Below are 16,550 nucleotides of genomic sequence, written 5' to 3' on the forward strand. Positions count from 1 at the left end.
GCTGCATTTAATTAACGTACTGCCTCTTTTTTTTGCTATAGTGCTGCTCAGCATCTTCCCATCGACAATGCTGAGCAACGCAGAGCGGGGAATGTAACTAATATTCAGTCATGTCGTACAATCATAAAAGCTAGAGCTGGGGTTTTAAGAAGAGAAAAAAACAACAACAGAGAGATAGGGGGGGGGGGGGGGCTGCATAGGGGTAACTTTGTAATGAATGTCTAAGTTTGGCAACGTGTGATGGATGAGGAAGGCAGGAACAAATTCAATCTTCTTTGAATCTCTCTGCTGTGCTGTAGAGCCAGGGATGGTGTAGAGAGCGGGACCAGCGCGCAGGCTCCTAATAATATAATTAGCGCTTAATGATCGGACAATGAACCAACTTGCAGTGCTGAGTTACAAATGCAAACGGCGGCGCCATATTAATATAAATGATCCCACTGTTAACGTTGTTTTCTAATAAAGGAATGGAGGAATTGGACATTGGAAGAGTCAGATCTCGTAGATGTAATTGGAGGACTATGTTGACACGCCGGAAGTAATTATGTTCCATATGTTTAGGTTCAGAGGGAAGTGGCCGCGGGATTTCCAACAGAGCATCAATTTTACGTCTGGTGAGTTCATTTCTGTACCTGCAATAAAAGGTACTCTGCTCATGACCCAGAATCAATACTCATATTTAAATATAATCATCTCAGTGATGTAGGCAAGTCACTGAACCTCGAGTCCGTGTCGAGTCCCAAATCACGAAGTCGGAAACACAGTCTTCTTACTGATTATCATCCTCTTCAGTGACATACCAAACCACTTACTCTGCTGCAGAACTCTGTGTGTTTCTGGGCTGCGTTTATATGGAACTCCATGACACTGACAGAACTCCATGACAGTGACAGAACTTCACGACGGCGGTTTGTCATGGCAAGACTCGACGGACGCACCACTGCATCTTGCACAGCGTAACACTGTCTGCTCTCTCGCAGGGTGACAGTGATGCAATGAGGAGATGCATCACTATACCACTGGGATGATGAAGGAATTTTCCCAGCTCTAGATGAGGAGAGTAACATACTGCCAAACACAAAGTTGCAAACAACAAAAAAGAAACAAACACAGCGAAAGAAACAACAACAAAAAACATAAAAATAACAACATGACTAAAGAGAAGGGTTACAGACAGATAGTCTGGTGGAAGAGGAGACGGGAGATAGAGAGAGGAGCAGGAGTGAGAAACACACAGAAAAGAGGGAGAGAGGGAAGGAGACGAGGAGAAAGAGGCGAGGGAGACGAGGAGAAAGAGGGAGGGAGGGAGACGAGTAGAAAGAGGGAGGGAGACCAAGAGAAAAGGGGGAGAGAGGGAGGGAGACGAGGAGAAAGAGGGAGGGAGACGAAGAGAAAATGGGGAGAGAGGGAGGGAGACGAGGAGAAAGTGGGAGGGAGACAAAGAGAAGAAGGGGAGAGAGGGAGGAGAAAGAGGGAGAGAGGGAAGGAGACGAGGAGAAAGAGGGAGAGAGAAAGAGAGAGCTAGAGCAGGAGCAGGAGGAGAGGTGGTAACCTTGAGAGAACTCATCCATTAAAAGGAGGGTACGTCTCCCTCTGTCACACTGTCAGAATGATGCCACCTCTACGCACAGGGAAAGGTCACCCAGCCAGCCAGCCAGCGCTCCACTTTGTCACACACACACACCAACACACATGCAAGCACACACACACACAGGCACACACACACTCCCATCTGTAGCCTTGATGAGCAGCCCAACAAGAGCTGCTCTGCCACAGACACATTCTCACACAGACTCAACACGCTGTACTCTCGCTGGAAAAAGGAACACTTTTATTTATTTATTGGGAAATAGAATAGAATAGAGTATAATCAAATTAAATCAAATCACTAATGACCTGCCTTTCATTAATCACCCCAAAAGTTCCATTCTCTTACCACTTTCTTTGTAAAGCCAACGTGGCATCAAACTTTAGCCGGCAATACATTGCTATGTTTGTGTCATAGTTTGTTATTGGTCCTCTATCTCGTCTTCTCGCATTCTTTTACACGCTTTGCATGCATGCCACTCAAACATATGGGCCAAACTCACACACACACACACCCACCCTCCACGCACTACCACCCCCCTCAGCCCATCTGCTGTGTGTGTGTGTGGGTTGCTGTAACTGCATCCTCTCTCCTCACCGTATTACCCATGGCTGTGTAATTCATCCAGTCCTTATTGGGCCTCTGGTCTCATCTACTCTCTGTGGGGCCTGCCAATCAGTGAGCCATCACACACAACTAACTCACGCTCACTGGTGTGGGAATCACACACAGGCATACTCGCGTGTGCGCACGCACTTGCAGCACACAAACAAACGTTCCCTGCCAATTATAAGAGGAATTACACAACATTTGTTGGTTAGTTAGAGGGCTTGAATGAGGATGAGTCAATAACACAACATTCTCTCTAAAGCTGTAGTGGTTGTCAGCGGGCACCATCATTGTTTTATAGACATTACGATCGTGTGTGTGTGTGTATTATTACCCGGCTATGAGTTGTCAGCAACAGCATCATTGTTTTTAGAGCCTCTCCCCATGCGGGGAAGGGAAAGTGTGAACAGGTGGTGTTGTGATATCTGCACGGTGCTGCGGAGGCAGTTTAGACTAAATGTTCCTCTCTAGCCCTCAGCTAGCAGGTACCAGAGCACCTGTTAATGGACAAACGAATGACACGGCAGCACGAGCCAATCATCAATGACCAATATGGCTCCTCTTCATTGAAGAATGGAAGTGAGCTCCGTTTGTTTTCAAAGTGGCGATCCGATAAACCCTTCATGACCTCGGCTTAAACAACTCAGCTCGTTTTGGATTTGTTTCGTGTAACGGCTGCAAATTGGGAAAGGCTTGCCTACACGTTGCGTACGTCTAGGTCATATCCCGTTTTACGAACAAAATGCCTTTCCTTGATTGCTCTTCTTATGTTTTGAGACACTTCAGAGAACGGCGTTTGGAAGCTGCATAATTAGCGCAAATTCATAATATATTAGCAACAAAGGATGTGTTAAGCTGTTAATGTAAAACATTTTTTGGGGGGATTGTCATTAATTATGAACAGCTATTCTTGCACCTTGTATTTTGTAATATGATCATCTTGAGCCTCAACAACCTTACAGGTTGAGGCACCGCAGCACAACACTGTCAACGCTAGTTTGGAGATGATTGTGGTGACAGAGATGATTACTGTTATCGTTTTTGAACCTTTATTTAACTAGGCAAGTCAGTTAAGAACACATTCTTATTCATAATGACGGGCTAGGAACGGCGGGTTAACTGCCTTGTTCAAGGGCAGAACGACAGATTTGTACCTTGTCAGCTACAGGGATTCAATCTCACAACCTTTGGGTTACTGGCCCAACACTCTAACCACTAGGCTACCTGCCGCCACCTTTATTGAAGGAATGAGAGAGAGAGCGAGATATATTCAAACCTCTAAGATAGTGGTCTTGGTCTAATAAGTGTCCAGTTATAGCGACACACACACACACACACACACACACACACACACACACACACACACACACACACACACACACACACACACACACACACACACACACACACACACACACACACACACACACACACACACACACACACACACACACACACACACACACACACACACAGCTTTTGTTCAGTCAAAAAAGAGAGAGATATGTAAAAGGTTAATACCTATGACCGTTTGCATTTTCTATCAGTCACACGGCCCTCTGCCTCAGTCTCAACGGCTGTGACCTTTTGTTATGCTGCCTAATGAAACTTGGGCGATAAATCACACACTACAGCTCCTCCTTCTCTTCTTTTGTCTTCCTTTTATTTACTGCTCTCTCTCTCTGGGAGTCTTTGTTCCTCTTGTCTTCTCTCTCTCGCTGTCTTCATCTTCTCCCTCTTTCTCTCTCATTCTGTACATTTCTATCTTTCTCTCCCCCTCCTCTTTCATCCTCTCTCCTTTCTCTCCCCTTTCTCTCGTCCCTTCTACTCTCACCTCCTCTCTCTCTCTCTTTATACTTCTCCTCTCTCTCTCTTTCTCACTCTCTCTTTCCTTTTTGTTTACATGACTATTTCCATACTCGGCCTACTGCCGTAATCCGTTTAATATCAAATTATTAGTATGCATGTAAACGCACTCTATCGGTCTCGATCTTGATTTTGGTCTCTCTCTCTCTCTCTCTCTCTCTCTCTCTCTCTCTCTCTCTCTCTCTCTCTCTCTCTCTCTCTCTCTCTCTCTCTCTCTCTCTCTCTCTCTCTCTCTCTCTCTCTCTCTCTCTCTCTCTCTCTCTCTCTCTCTCTCTCTCTCTTCTCTCTCTCTCTCTCTTCTCTCTCTCTCTCTCTTCTCTCTCTCTCTCTCTCTCTCTCTTCTCTCTCTCTCTCTCTCTCTCTCTCTCTTCCCTCTTCTCTCTTCTCTCTTCTCTCTTCTCTCTCCCTCTACTCCCTCTCCTCTCTGGGTCTAGCTGTGGGTCTAGGTCCAGAGCAGAGTAGCATTAGTAAGACTGACACTCCAAACAGGGAGATAAAGGGAAACGAAGATGGGAACCTGACTCTCTCAATATGTGCACTAAATCATACTACAGATGTTCACTTTATCATGTTTCAGACAGCCACCGTGTAACACGGCGGAGGAGGGAGAGGGGTAAAGGGACAGGCCCAAAGCCACTAATTCAGTATAGAGAATGTGATTCCCCATTAGATAAAGAAATAGAGGGATGGAACAAATCAAATTGTATTTGTCACATGCTTCGTAAAAAAAAATGGTGTAGACTAACAAGGAAATGATTGCTTACGGGTCCTTTTCCAACAAAGTTAAAGATAAGATTAAAAAAATAAAATAAAATAGAAGTAGTGGCATGAGCCATTTGGTTAGCTATTTAGCAGTCTTGTTTCGCAGTCTTATGGCAACAAAAAAAGAAGCAATGGAGGGATGGATGGAGGGGTGGGAAAATGGAATGATGGAGGTCTGATGAAAGATCCAGGATGGATGAGTGGGGCGGGAGGGAGTACAATTCTCTCCATTTTCCCAGGAGACAAAAGAGAGCAGGGACGGTAGAGGGCTGGAAGACATCAGCTATCTCCACAAGCACCGCCGCTACTGACTGGACTGAACGGGCAGTAGTGAGGAGGACCGACTATGACTATGTTCTTCAGTAATAATTAATAGTTCAAGTGTTCTACTCCGCTAGCCAGCACCTCGCCTAAATAGGTGAGCGTTTCTTTCGCCTCTAGACTCTTCAATAGGGACATGCCAGGCTGGATGACGATAATGTTGCACTACTGAGAATGACCCAGAGCCTTCTCACTTGAGTAGGAGGAGGGAGGAAGGAGCTCTTTGTGCATCTATTCAGCAGTCAAATCACACAGCGGTTTATTTAAGAGCTATAGAGGAGAGTATATTCCTCCCCTTAACACCCCATCAGGGATAACAAACCTATAGTTTTATACCCGGAGATTTTGACTAATTACTCCTTCCCTCCTGATATTGTGTGAAGCAGAAGAGACCCGTTCACAATGAGTTACAGTACATGTTGCCTTTCATCCGGCCCATTGTTTGAACAGGCTTTCGTTGGCCACCACACCACAGTGCATCCATAATGCTGGGAAGGGGACCTGAGTCAACCAGGTGCCTTATCTTACTGACCTGGCTGCTCCTTCTCAGGAGGAGAGATCTGACTCGTTTTGTCAGTTTGCAGCGATAAGGGTGGAATTGGAGTGGAACGCATGGGAATTTCCCAAAGTGAAATCATTTGTATCTCTTTAAAAAAAATTTTTTTTTTTTTACGCAGAATCATAAGAATTGTATATTGGTGAGTTCCCAGAGTAAATTTTTCCCATTTACACCCCCCTTGTTATGAGCCCTGTGACGAGAAAGGTTGTGTGAAACAATACAACGGATCCATGTGTAGGGGTTAATAGCATATGAAAACAAAGAGTCTTATTGCATCATTTGTTACATTATGGCCCTTGTGGGGTGGGTGTCTCCTGTCTCGAGTGATGTACTCTACAAAGTGATGCACCCACCACAAACACACACACCAGCCCCAATAGCAGTAGCTATAATAGTGGCTTATCATTTGGAGGCAATTTCACACCATTCTGCCCCTAATTGAACAGTCTGTTTGCTACATTCCTTTTCCCCTCTCCGCCCTCACGGCGAGCCTCAGGGAACGGGCCTGAGAAATGACACTCTCTCTCTCCGCGTCTCATTGAGCATCCTCCAGCTCAAACAAAGATCACACAGCTACACCAGAGCCCCCCCCACCCCCCCCCCCCCCCCACCCCCCACACACACAACACCCACAACACAGACAACACACACACACACACACACACACACACACACACACACACACACACACACACACACACACACACACACACACACACACACACACACACACACACACACACACACACACACACACACACACACACACACACACACACACACACACACATCCTCCAGCTCAAACAAAGCTCACACAGCTACACCAGAGCAGCCACACATCAGCAGCTTGAGTCATTGCTTCTACTTTTGTCTGCTCGGTAAGATGCTCAGGAGGGTTGTTGATGCTTGGGGAATCTCTAAGATCTGCTGTTGTCACCCGAAGTTGTTTTGACTTCTGTGCGTGTCTCCGTGTCTATACTGTAGCCGTTCTCAACAGAGATCTGTTGTATGGTAGGGTTATGCGTACGACATGTTGCATTATTACCAGGGCTTCTCTTTTTCTCTCCTGCTTTTCTTTCTTCGTTTTTTTACCCCCCCTCTTTCTTTCATTCGTTCGCTCTCACAGAGACGCACTACGGACGCGCAGCGCGATGATGAGCTCTGTGGTCAGCCACCTCTTGTTCTTCACTCCTAATTACTGGAACACTAATTGGGAGATGACTGGGGTATTAGCGTGTGTGTGTGTGTGTGTGCGTGTGCGTGTGCGTGTGTGCGTGTGTGTGTGTATATATGTGCGCGTGTGTGTGTGTGTGCATATATGTGAGCGTGCGTGTGTTGGGAAATGACTGGGTATTAACCAGCAACAGGAGAGAGGTGGACGAAGTCAGATAATTGGACCACTGATTGGCCAAGACTAAGATGAGCACACAGCGGAGGGAAAGAAGGAAAGAGAGAGGGAGCGACGGAGAGACCTGATGATGGTGGGCAGGGAAGGAGAGCGTCACAACACCTCTCTGCGTCTGTGACACACAACTCCAATTAAAAATAGTCAGGCTCTTTCTTCTTTCTCTCCTTTAATTGCGATGTGGTGGGAGTTTTGAACTAGGCTTCTTTTGTAAACTAATTGTCTGCCTTGCTGTCCTCTTTCTGAATTAAAAAAAAAAAAAAAAATCTCTGAGAAATAATTCTGGTTGGTGGGGATAGATGGAGATGGAAATAAACACGTGCTTGTTAAACCTTTTCCCACTTGTACTCATCAGGAATAGATCCAGGAAGTGAGAACTCGTGTTCGACCTTTGACCCTCGGCTGTGAGTGAGCGTTGTGTTTTGTTCATGATGGAACCGTTCTGCTCTGCATACCAGAGAGAGAGATCCACGCTCTTCCTCCATCTTCTTCCACACAAAAAAATGAACACTTCCTAGAATAAACAAAAACAACACACAAGCGTGACGGTCCGACGTGACAGAAAGGCAGCCAGGTGTGTGTACGTGTGTACGTGTGCACGTGTGCCTGTGTGTTTGGTTGATTAACATACAACGCTTGAATTATTCGGGAGGAAAAAGAAGCATTGAAAGAAACGGACTGATTCAAATGTGTTTTCTCCTTTGCAATCAGCTCAAATCAATGTTTACAATTAGCAAGGGTTGATACATTTGTCAAGATTCAGTTGCGGTTCCAGAGCTTCTAAAACAAAGACGATAATGGCAGCTAAGGACAAACCTTCCGATGGATATCAAAGGCAAAATATACCTAACATGATCATCATCATCAGAGTCCTCCCTGCTCCTCACCTCATCATCACTGCCTTGTAAAGGTTGAATTCAGATGACCTGTGTCATGAAGGAACCCGTTGTAGGACGATCATCTTCACCATCAGCATTAGCACGCTAGCTATAGCCACACGCCACCAGTATGCCTGATCAGGAGCCAGGCAGCAACATCAACTACTCCCCCCATGCAGTCCCACTGATCTGATGTGTGAATCCAGGAGGCATTACTCCATATTATGACAGCAGCACAGTAACCAGGGATAAGGTCCAGGGGGAAATGTATATCGGGAACTTTATTGTACACGATAAAGAGACGACAATATAAAGGTGGCGGGCGGGTTAGATTTCTTTATCCATATCCTGCTGAAATCAGCATGCTCCTCTACCCTCTGTAGCCTGCGCAGGGCTTCTCCTTGACAATGAAAAATGTCCATCCTCCAGGTAAATGCTGAGACAATGTGCGTGTGTGTGTGTGGGTGTGTGTTTGAGAGAGAGAGAGAGAGAGAGAGAGAGAGCGAACAAGACAGAAAAAGAGAGGGAATTAGTGATTCTGTCGGGAATGGGAAATAAGTAAATTTATAGTAAGCTATGTAGACTTTATGCTTGTGTGTGTGTCCTTGCACGGGTGTGTGAGCATGTGCTTGAAGCGTGTGTGTCCACGCACGTGTGAGTGTGTGTTTCTGTGTGTGAGGCCCGGCGTCTGTGTGTCCAGTCATCCCTGTGTATAAATACTGCACAGAGGTGTCTAGTTTAGCGCGTCCCCACTCTGTTATTGTTGATCAATGGCAGAAGGTGACAGGCTGGGTCCCTGCACAGTGTGCCATGGAGTCCTGATGACATCCCCCTACCAGCTGGCCCTGCATTGCCCAGTGAAGACAGACCGCAGCCAGATGGAGGGACAGGGGTAGGGCCCCTACACGCCACTCAGGGATGATGAGACTGGGAGAGAACTGGAAGATTTATGGATGACAATATCAGGAGAAGAAACTGTTTTTTTTTTACATTTGCTTTGTGTTGGCACTCGCTCATAGCTCGTTGCTAGTCTCTCTCTCTGATTTCAAATCTCTCTTTCTCTCTGATTTCAAATCTCTCTTTCTCTCTGATTTCAAATCTCTCTTTCTCTCTGATTTCAAATCTCTCTTTCTCTCTGATTTCAAATCTCTCTCTCTCTCTCTCTCTCTCTCTCTCTCTCTCTGAGCATGGTTACAGTGCATATTTTTTTGCAATGCATAAAAAATACTGAAATATCACATTTACATAAGTATTCAAACTCTTTACTCAGTACTTTGTTGAAGCACCTTTGGCAGCGATTACAGCCTTGAGTCTTCTTGGGTATGACGCTACAAGCTTGGCACACCTGTATTTGGGGAGTTTGTCCCATTCTTCTCTGCAGATCCTTTCAAGCTCTGTCAGGATGGATAGGGAGAGTTGCTGCACAACTATTTTCAGGTCTCTCCAGAGATGTTCGATCGGGTTCAAGTCCGGGCTCTAGCTGGGCCACTCAAAGGACATTCAGAGACTTGTCCGGAAGCCACTCCTGCATTGCCTTGGCAGCGTGCTTAGGGTCGTTGTCCTGTTGGAAGGTGGACCTTGGTCCCATTCTGAGGTCCTGAGCGCTCTGGAGCAGGTTTTCATCAAGGATCTCTCTGTACTTTGCTCCATTCATCTTGCCCTCAATCCTGACAAGTCTCCCAGTCCCTGCCACTGAAAAACATCCCAACACCATGATGCTGCCACCAGCAGGCTTCACTGTAGGGATGGTGCCAGGTTTCCTCCCGACATTCAGGCCAAAGAGTTCAATCTTGGTTTCATCAGACCAGAGAATCTTGTTTCTGATGGTCTGAGAGTCTTTAGGTGCCTTTTAGCAAACTCCAAGCGGGCCGTCATGTGCCTTTTACTGAGGAGTGGCTTCCATCTGGCCACTGTACCATGAAGGCCTGATTGGTGGAGTGCTGCAGAGATGGTTGTCCTTCTGGAAGGTTCTCCCATCTCCACAGAGGAATTCTGGATAAGTATTCAGACCCTTTTTGTCACGGCCGTCGAATGAAGAGGACCAAAGCGCAGCGTGGTGAGCGTACATATTCCTTTTATTAGAAAATGACGCCAACAATAAACAATACAAAACAACCGTGAAGCTTAAGGGCTATGTGCCACAAACAAAGTTAACTTCCCACACTGAAAGGAGGGAAAGGGCTACCTAAGTATGGTTCCCAATCAGAGACAACGATATACAGCTGTCCCCGATTGAGAACCATACCCGGCCAAAACATAGAAATACAAAATCATAGAAAGCAAAAACATAGAATGCCCGCCCCAAATCACACCCTGACCAAACCAAATAGAGACATAAAAAGGCTCACTAAGGTCAGGGCGTGACACTTTTTTGGGAAAAAATCTAAAAACCTGTTTTTTGCGTTGTCATTGTGGGGTGTTGTGTGTAGATTGATGAGGAAATGTTTTTATTTAGTCCATTTTAGAATAAGGCTGTAATGTAACAAAACGTGGAAAAAGTCAACGGGTCAGAATATTTTCCGAATGCACTGTACATGCACACAATAATGTGATTATCCTTGATAGTCAGATTAATACAATAGCTTGTTTAAAACGTTTACATACTTTTTTACATACTTACATGGGATACTTATCTGAAATCAGACGACCGATCGGACTCTTGAAAAAAAATCAACATTCTTCCACAGTGACCTTGTTATATTGTGAAACCTTTTTGGACATAGAAAGTTTGTATGTTAAAACTATTTCTAAGATTCCTACGTTCAGCTTTTCTGTACTTACTCGTGCATAACAGGGGGGCTTGTGCTACTGGTGCTGGCAGATACACAGATCAAATACGCCGCTGGAACACCGATTAAACTGTTTACGTGTCCTAAGAATTTGAAAGATTGCTTAGAAATCCAGGTGTTTTAATCGGTGTATGCTTACATTAATTATGACCTTACGCCGATTAAGATAAGCAGAGTGAGGTGGTTACATGACAATTTCCATACTCGGCCTACTGCCATAATCAGTTTAATATCGAATTATTAGTGTGCATTTAAACGCACTCTATCGGTCTCGATCTTGATTTTGGTCTCTCTCTCTTTCTCTCTCCCTTTCTCCCCCCTCCCCACCATCTCTCTCTCTCTCTCTCTCACTCTCACTCTCTCTGTCTACCTTGCTGATGTCTTGTTGACAGAGCTGAAAAAGCTCATTGTGTTTCTCTACCTCTACCTTTTCTGTGTGTAGTGTTCTGATTAAACTTCCTCTCGTGAGAAACCTACCTCTACCGAAGCAAATCAGCGATGAGGCACAGTGTTGGGGGGAAAAATGATTATGGGCATCTTGAAGAATGGTTGTAGAAGTGAAGGTACATAAAGTCAAACAACAAGATATTCTCCATTCATTGCCACTTTTAGTATAGATTACAGGGTTGGAGTCTATACCATTTCAATTCAACGAATTTGTGGTTGGTGATTTGAAATGAAATGAAATGGATTGAAAAATATTGTGTGTGGCGAAGTACTCCTTTAAAGTACTCTCTGTGTGTGTGCGTGTGTGCGCGCGTGCGTGTGAGTCATGTTCTTTGGCGGAGGAGGATTTTAGGGAGGTACCTGGGTGCATTAATCTCTAAAGGTGTTCAAAGTATCCATCATGAGCACAGCGGGTACAGGTAGAAAGAAAATGAACTCGTGTATTTCTCCCACTATAAAGTCAGTGTGAGAAAGAGTAGCGACTGCAGAACCAATCTGTAGCGGTGAAGCAGAATGAGGTTGAGCCGGGACATGATGGTTGCTTCTCTCATACAGTGAAAAGTCATGCACTCTGTCGAGGACCAATACCGACTGAGTAAGGAGGAGTCTCTCAGTTATAGCAGAATAATTAAGGCCCAGATCTCTGCCTCATTTATGTGGAGATTGAACACAGCATCCCAAAAACGAAGTTATTGAAATTTAAAAGGATTACGGTAATGAGGGGCATTGAGTTAGACCCAGTAAGTTATCTCCCCCAAAAAAGTGAAGCATTCCACCCCAAAAGGAGATAATGCATAGGGCCCAAACAGGTCAGCTTCTCCTCCCTGACTTTGCTGCCCTGATTGCCTACCAGATACATCCATGACACAGTGATACAGTCTGTACAGTCATATGGGGATAGCTGGAAGGTGATAGACCTGCTTCCATCAGGACCTGTCAGCCACTGGCTCTGCTGCAATCATACTTATTCTCACCTCTCTCTCTGGGCCCTAGAACATCCTACCCCATCCACTCAATGCTTTACTCTGACTTTAATAACCAAATAACCTCACACACCCATGCAGGCAATAGACAGGCAGGCAGACAGACATGTAAGTCTGCACATATATGTACCATGATGGACAAACACCAATGATACAGTACACACACACATATATATATATATATATATATATATATATATATATATATATATATATATATATACAGCTGATGTCGGAAGTTTACATACACCTTAGCCAAATACATTTAAACTCAGTTTTTCACAATTCCTGACATTTAATCCTACGTAAAATCCCCTGTCTTAGGTCAGTTAGGATCACCACTTTATTTTAAGAATGTGAAATGTCAGAAAGATAGTAGAGAGAATGATTTTTTTCAGCTTTTATTTCTTTCATCACATTCCCAGTGGGTCAGAAGTTTACATACACTCAATTAGTACTTGGTAGCATTGCCTTTAAATTGTATAACGTGGGTCAAACGTTTCGGGTAGCCTTCCACAAGCTTCCCACAATAAGTTGGGTGAATTTTGGCCCATTCCTCCTGAAGAAGCTGTTGTAACTGAGTCAGGTTTGTAGGCCTCCTTGCTTGCACACGCTTTTTCAGTTCTGCCCACAAATGTTCTATAGGTTTGAGGTCAGGGCTTTATGATGGCCACTCCAATACCTTGACTTTGTTGTCCTTAAGCCATTTTGCCAAAACTTTATGAAGTATGCTTGAGGTCATTGTCCATTTGGAAGACCAATTTGCGACCAAGCTTTAACTTCCTGACTGATGTCTTGAGATGTTGCTTCAATATATCCACATAGTTTTACTCCCTCATGATGCCATCTATTTTGTGAAGTGCACCAGTCCCTCCTGCAGCAAAGCACCCCCACCACATGATGCTGCCACCCCCGTGCTTCATTGTTGGGATGGTGTTCTTTGACTTGCAAGCCTCCCCTTTTACCTCCAAACATAATGATGGTCATTATGGCCAAACAGTTTCATCAGACCAGAGGACATTTCTCCAAAAATTACGATCTTTGTCCCCATGTGCAGTTGCAAACCGTAGTCTGGCTTTTTTATGGCGGTTTTGGAGCAGTGGCTTCTTTCTTGCTGAGCAGCCATTCAGGTCATGTCGATATAGGATTCATTTTACTGTGGATATAGATACTTTTGTACCTGCTTCCTCCAGCATCTTCACAAGGTCCTTTGCTGTTGTTCTGGGATTGATTTGCGCTTTTCACACCAAAGTACTTCCATCTCTAGGAGACAGAACGCGTTTCCTTCCTGAGCGGTATGATGGCTGCGTGGTCCCATGGTGTTTATACTTGCGTACTATTGTTTATACAGATGAACGTGGTACCTTCAGGCGTTTGGAAATTGCTCCCAAGGATGAACCAGACTTGTGGAGGTCTACAATTGTTTTCTGAGGTCTTGGTTGATTTCTTTTGATTTTCCCATGATGTCAAGCAAATAGACACTGAGTTTGAAGGTAGGCCTTGAAATACATCCACAGGTACACCTCCAATTGACTCAAATTATGTAAATTAATCAATCAGAAGCTTCTAGGGCCATGACATAATTTTCTGGAATTTTCCAAGCTGTTTAAAGGCACAGTCAACTTAGTGTATGTTAACTTCTGACTCACTGGAATTGTGATACATGTGAATTAAGTGAAATAATCTGTCTGTAAACAATTGTTGGAAAAATTACTTGTGTCATGCACAAAGTAGATGTCCTAACCGACTTGCCAAAACTATAGTTTGTTAACAAGACATTTGTGGAGTGGTTGAAAAACGAGTTTTAATGACTCCAACCTAAGTGTATGTAAACTTCCAACTTCAACTGTAAATCCATTAGGCCCTAATTTATGGATTTCACATGACTGTGCAGGTGCGTAGCCATGTCCAGCCAATCAGAATATATATTTTTCCCATATAAGGGCTTTATTACAGACAGAAATGCCCTTTATCACACCTCGCTTGATCATGCGGTTTAATCAGCTTCTTGATATGCCACACCTGTCTGTCACGATCGTCAACGGGACTGAGAGAGGACAAAGGCGCAGCGCGTGGAAAGTACATCTTCTTTATTAAAGAAAGAAGACGAAAAAAGACACGAACACTATACAACAAAACAGACGACCGTGAAGCTATACAAACATAAGTGCTGACACTAAACACTCTGACATAGACAATTCCCCACAAACAGCTAAAGCCTATGGTTGCCTTAAATATGGCTCCCAATCAGAGACAACAATAACCAGCTGTCTCTAATTGAGACCCAATTCAGGCAACCATAGACTTTCCTAGAACCTACACTCAACCATAGACACAGCTAGACACATTCACTCAACACAAACCCATACACTACACCCAACACCCCCTTTTCCATATAACCACCCTAGACACTACAAAAACACATACATTCCCCATGTCACACCCTGACCTAACTAAAATAATTAAGAAAACAAAGAATACTAAGGCCAGGGCGTGACATAACCCCCCCCCCCCCCCCTTAAGGTGCGAACTCCGTGCGCACCAGCACATAGTCTAGGGGAGGGTCTGGGTGGGCGTCCGTCCACGGCGGCGGCTCCGGCACTGGTCTTGGACCCCACCCCACCAGTCACTACCCGCTTACGTAGCCTCCTCCAAATGGCCACCCTCCACATTAACCCCACTGGATTAAGGGGCAGCACCGGACTAAGGGGCAGCACCGGACTAAGGGGCAGCACCGGACTAAGGGGCAGCACCGGACTAAGGGGCAGCACCAGGATAAGGGGCAGCACCAGGATAAGGGGCAGCACCAGGATAAGGGGCAGCACCAGGATAAGGGGCAGCACCAGGATAAGGGGCAGCTCCGGACTGAGGGACGGATCCTGGCTGGCTGGCGGATCCTGGCTGGCTGGCTCTTGCGGATCCTGGCTGGATGACGGCTCTGGCGGATCCTGGCTGGATGACGGCTCTGGCAGATCCTGGCTGGACGGCTCATGGCTGGCTGACGGATCTGGCTGCTCATGGTTGGCTGACGGATCTGGCTGCTCATGGCTGGCTGACGGATATGGCTGCTCATGGCTGGCTGACGGATCTGGCTGCTCATGGCTGGCTGACGGATCTGGCTGCTCATGGCTGGCTGACGGATCTGGCTGCTTATGGCTGGCTGACGGATCTGGCTGCTCATGGCTGGCTGACGGATCTGGCTGCGCATGGCTGGCTGACGGATCTGGCTGCTCATGGCTGGCTGACGGATCTGGCTGCTCATGGCTGGCTGACGGATCTGGCTGCTCATGGCTGGCTGACGGATCTGGCTGCTCATGGCTGGCTGACGGATCTGGATGCACATGGCTGGCTGGCGGATCTGGCAGATCCTGTCTGGTTGGCGGCTCTGGCAGATCCTGTCTGGTTGGCGGCTCTGGCAGATCCTGTCTGACGAATGGCTCTAGCGGCTCCTGACTGATGAACGGCTCTGACGGCTCGGGACAGACGGGAGGCTCTAATGGCTCGGGGCAGACGGACGGCTCAGATGGCGCTGGGTAGACGGATGGCTCAGATGGCGCTGGGTAGACGGATGGCTCAGATGGCGCTGGGTAGACGGATGGCTCAGATGGCGCTGGGTAGACGGATGGCTCAGATGGCGCTTGGCAGACGGGCAGTTCAGGCATCGCTGTGCAGACGGCAGACTCTGGCCGGCTGAGGCGCACTGTAGGCCTGGTGCGTGGTGCCGGAACTGGTGTTACCGGGCTGGGGACACGCATCTCAGGGCTAGTGCGGGGAGAAGGAACAGGGCCTACTGGACCCTGGGGACGCACATTAGGCCTAGTGCGTGGTGCCGGAACTGGTGGTACCGGACTGGGGACACGCATCTCAGGGCTAGTGCGGGGAGCAGCAACAGGATGCACAGGACTCTGGAGACGCACAGGAGGCTTGGTGCGTGGTGCCGGAATTGGTGGTACCGGGCTGGAGACACGCACCATAGGACGAGTGCGTGGAGGAGGAACAGGGCTCTGGAGACACACTGGAAGCCTGGTGCGTGGTGTAGGCACTGGTGGAACTGGACTGGGGCGGGGAGGTGGCGCCGGAAATACCGGACCGTGCAGGCGTATTGGCTCCCTTGAGCATTGAGCCTGCCCAACCTTACCTGGTTGAATGCTCCCCATCGCCCGACCAGTGCGGGGAGGTGGAATAACCCGCACAGGGCTATGTAGGCGAACCAGGGACACCATGCATAAGGCTGGTGCCATGTAAACCGGCCCGAGGAGACGCACTGGTGGCCAGATATGTAGGGCCGGCTTCATGACATCCGGCTCAATACTCAATCTAGCCCTGCCAGTGCGGGGAGGTGG

This window comes from Salvelinus fontinalis, chromosome 18 (assembly GCF_029448725.1).
Source record: "Salvelinus fontinalis isolate EN_2023a chromosome 18, ASM2944872v1, whole genome shotgun sequence".
Lineage (NCBI taxonomy): Eukaryota > Metazoa > Chordata > Actinopteri > Salmoniformes > Salmonidae > Salvelinus > Salvelinus fontinalis.